We start from the raw sequence: 4,187 nt of genomic DNA, 5'->3' as shown, positions 1-4,187 counted from the left end.
CACATACGATCCCGACACGTACCCCATGTGACCGGTTCAAAATTGTAGGGCAAATTCGCGACTTTAGGACGTCTCCCAAGACTTTACATTAGCTCCTACAACTTCTACCCCGGCTATCTACTTCCTGGTTGATTACCTTATTTCTCTCCGCTGCAAACTTCCTTCTTCTCTGTTGGACGGGCTTACACTTTGGGTCCACACTAAGCTTATGTGTTATGATGGACGGATCTATTCCTATCATGTCATCGTGTGACCATGCAAAACAATCCATGTTATCCTGTAAGAACTTGACTAGCTGCTGTCTTAAGCTTCCTGTGCATCCTGCTCCAATGAGCACGGTTCGTTCTGGGTACAGCTTATCCAGGTTAATTTGATCCAGCTCTTCTGCTGGAGGTTTGATGTATTCGTCCTGGATAGGCTGCTTCTGTAATTTCTATGCGGGGGGGCTAACAGTGCACTTGAGTGCTTTCTTATAGCAGCCTCTAGCTTCCTCCTGATCTCCTCTTATCGTTTCTACTCCCCATGGTGTGGAGAATTTTATGCACTGGTGGTATGTTGAGGGGACTGCCTTCATCTGGTGCAACCATGGTCTACCCAAGATGACATTGTAAGTAGAGGGGCCGTCTATAACCAGGTACCTGATCTGCTTGTTGACTCCTCCCACATAGGTTGGGATGACTATCTCCTCTAGCGAGCTGGTTGTTTCTCCACTGAAGCCTACTAGCGGAATAGTCTTCTTCTGTAGATCCTTCTCGCTGAATCCCATGTTTTCTATAGTTTTCAGCATGATTAAGTTGACCGAGCTTCCTGTGTATACCAAGACCTTTCTAACTGTGCAATTGGCCATTGATAAGGTGATAATAAGTGCGTCATGATGTTCTCGCTCATCGTATGCATCTCCTTCATCAAAGCTAACTGCTGGCAGGTCACTGTGAGAAATTCTGCACGAATTGGCTGGCCTATCTCCTTTGGTCTCTGTAGCACGTCTCTTAGCTGCTGAATATGTCAGCCCGCTTAAGTCTGAGCCGCATGTTATCACGTTTATGATTTTGGTGCATGTGGGTGGGTCTGCCGGCTTGGCGGAGCTTACCTTATCTTGCTGCTTGCCCCCACATGGTAATAGGTGGCTCAGCTTTCCTTGTTCGTATAGGCGCTTGATCTCTCTTTGTAATGTATAGCAATCCTCAGTGTTGTGCCCAATATCCCGGTGGAATTCACACTTCTTCTTGCTGTCCTTCCTCCATGCTTGCTCTCCTACTGGTGGGTTGGGCCACCTAACTCCATCTCCCATCTCCCCGAGTGCCTTCAAGATTCCTCCGATTCCTGTGGTGAATCCGTATTCGCGCAGTGGGGAGTAGCCGATTTTCTTCGATTCTCGTGACTCCCCTCCCGTATGGTCCGTACCTCTCATCCTTCTTGCTTTGGTTTGCTTTCTTCCCGATTTCTCCACGGCCGAGGTACTAGAGATACTAGGCGCACTTAGCAAGCTCTCGGGTCGAGACATCTTCCTCCAACCTGATTGCGGCAGTTGCCTTCTCCTGTACTGCCTCGAAACTATGGCATGGATGCATGGTTAATCGCTTGTATAGGTCGGAGTCGTGGTGGAGGCCTCTTCGAAGGCTTCTCTGCTTTGAGACATCACATTCTCGTACTGCTACCTTCTCATTGTTGAACCTAGTATTATATTCTCCAATGCTCTCTCCTGCCCCCTGGACGATTCTGTATAGGTCTCCTGCGTGCTTCTGTGGCTTTCTGCTGCTTGTGAACTGTTGAGTAAATGCGTTCACCAATTCAGCAAATGCAGATATCGATCTGTTGGCCAGGCTCACAAACCATCGAAGTGCCGGTCCTGTTAGGGTGTGTGGACAACGCCCGCGGGAACTGCGTCCGCGGGATCCACACTAGGCATAATCGACTCGAGGTTCTTTCGAATCGAATTAAGACAAATTAGAGTTGCCACCAAGTTTTTTGGGAACTTGGAACCGTTCAAGTCAACTTTACACCTTTTGTCGAAAAGCATAAAGCCAATCGACTACGAGTGATTAAAGATAAAGACTTGTACCCTATATCACTCGATTTGAATGACTCTCGTAATCCAATGGTATTTAGACGGATCCACAAACCATAGATCTTGAGTAAGGGGTGAGGGTACGTGTAAGGAAGTCCATAAGGACACCTAAACCCGCCCGTCAATAACGGCCTCTACTAAGTCAAGTATCGGATTTCAAACAAGGTCGTAGCTACTACGATATATGATATGCAAACATCGTTTTAAAACCCTAGCATGTGAGGTTTCTATGTCGATTTAGATGCAACTAAACTAACTTTGTCAAAGTTGTAATTTAGCATGTGGGTTGATTGATCTAACAACACATAAACGAAACAAACAAGGCTTGATGGGAGTGGGGGAGCCGTTGGGATCTACCCTATTACAAACCGGGTATTTCATGCCGACACAACAAGAAATTAAATATACAACTCGATCTAAATACAATCGCTATATACGACACCATACACGACACATGGCCATTCGGCCTAGGAAAACATGCACAAAGGGGTGGCCCACGATTTACCTGACTCACGGCCTTGGGTCACTTCTCGTAATGCGTGCTTTCGCTTAATCTCATCGAATTAGACATTAGGCCACACACCAAAGCATGCATTAGCATAAATCGGGCCATGTCGTTTTAAACAACATGCGATTTAATATGGTCCTACATGAATTGGAGCACAACTATCTAACCAAATAAGACTAAGGTTTTTGAAGAAGTTTTGACTCGATAAAAGTAAAACAAACTTGAAAATTACAACTCGATGAACAAACTATAAATTACAAGCTACGAAACAACAAATAACAAATGGTATAAAAAACGAAGCAAGAAAGACAAAAGATACGGCCACCCTCACGGCCAAGCCACGACCACCCTAGTTCCTAGGTTAGGTTCATTAGTTAGATCAAATAATTGCGAAACGAGTTCGAAAACGGGCTAGAAAACAAGTTAGAAACGACGTTGATCGATTGAGAAGATATCGCGCGAATGCATTCTACACGGCCTAATAAAGGGTCCAATTAGGTCACAAAGTTACAAGATTAACGCTTACTCATCGAGTGTTAATAGGAAGGTGCTAATCACGCACTCCTATGCTAGCGAGAAATCAAGTGAAAAGAGACATGCATTCAATTAAGTTATAGAATTGTTAGTTGATTTTTAAAGCTATGTCGATGCCACCTAATATGTCTAATTAGGTTATTAAATTGATCTAATGTCGTCTAAATGAGTTATATGTTAACAATCAGAGGTCGAACTAACATGCGAAGGGTCCTATGGTAGGTCGAATTGGTCGAAACAAACGAGGGATTAAAAGCGAGGAACGAAGTTAGAAATCGTTTTATTAATGCCCTACCTTGAACACGAGGATATGTAAATGAGACGGGGTGTACGACCGACCGATGTGGCGGATTTATTTCCCATCTCAAGTCAACTCGGGTGTTCGTGGTGGTATTTTAACTCATACTCGGACTAAACTAGTTTCATAGTTAACGATAACAAATGATAAACAAACGATAAACAAAATAAAACGAAACAATAAAAAACAAACATAAAAAAGAACGAAATAAAAAGGAGAAGAGGAGGATTTGATGCACCCTCAACCTACATGTATCGTTGACACCGTCTTGGATCGTAATCGATGGTAGATTTTATCTCGAGAGGCCGTCGTCGACGAAGGAACAAAGCAACAACACGTTTTTTCGCAAATCTGGACAGCAACTTTCAAACTGCAATTTCTCACTCGTTTCGCGGTGAAAATTATATTTAAAAGATGTTTTGAAAACTATAAAGAGAGTAGAACAAAGATCTTAAAACAAACCACGCTCGTTCTGAGTTATTGGGCACGAAAAATGAGCACAAACAGAACTGGACAGACAGGAAAAGCCGCGAAAACAGAGTGTATGACACTCTGTTTTTCGAGGGGATTCGTGTACTCTCAAGGTCAATTTGGCTCGTGAATATTTATCTAAGATGTATATGGATGTTATATGGTTAATTAGGAACAAGAAACTCGAATTTTAATGAAGATTTGAAGGGAGAACGAATGGTATTTCGAGAGAGACACAAACTGTTTCTCAGTTTCGATGTCTCGGTTTTGTCGAGAGTTTTGAGAGGCAATTAGGGTTTGTTTGTGGA

Source organism: Silene latifolia, chromosome Y (assembly GCF_048544455.1).
Source record: "Silene latifolia isolate original U9 population chromosome Y, ASM4854445v1, whole genome shotgun sequence".
In the NCBI taxonomy this organism is placed as follows: Eukaryota; Viridiplantae; Streptophyta; class Magnoliopsida; order Caryophyllales; family Caryophyllaceae; genus Silene; species Silene latifolia.
Note: the sequence above shows the minus strand (reverse complement) of the source record.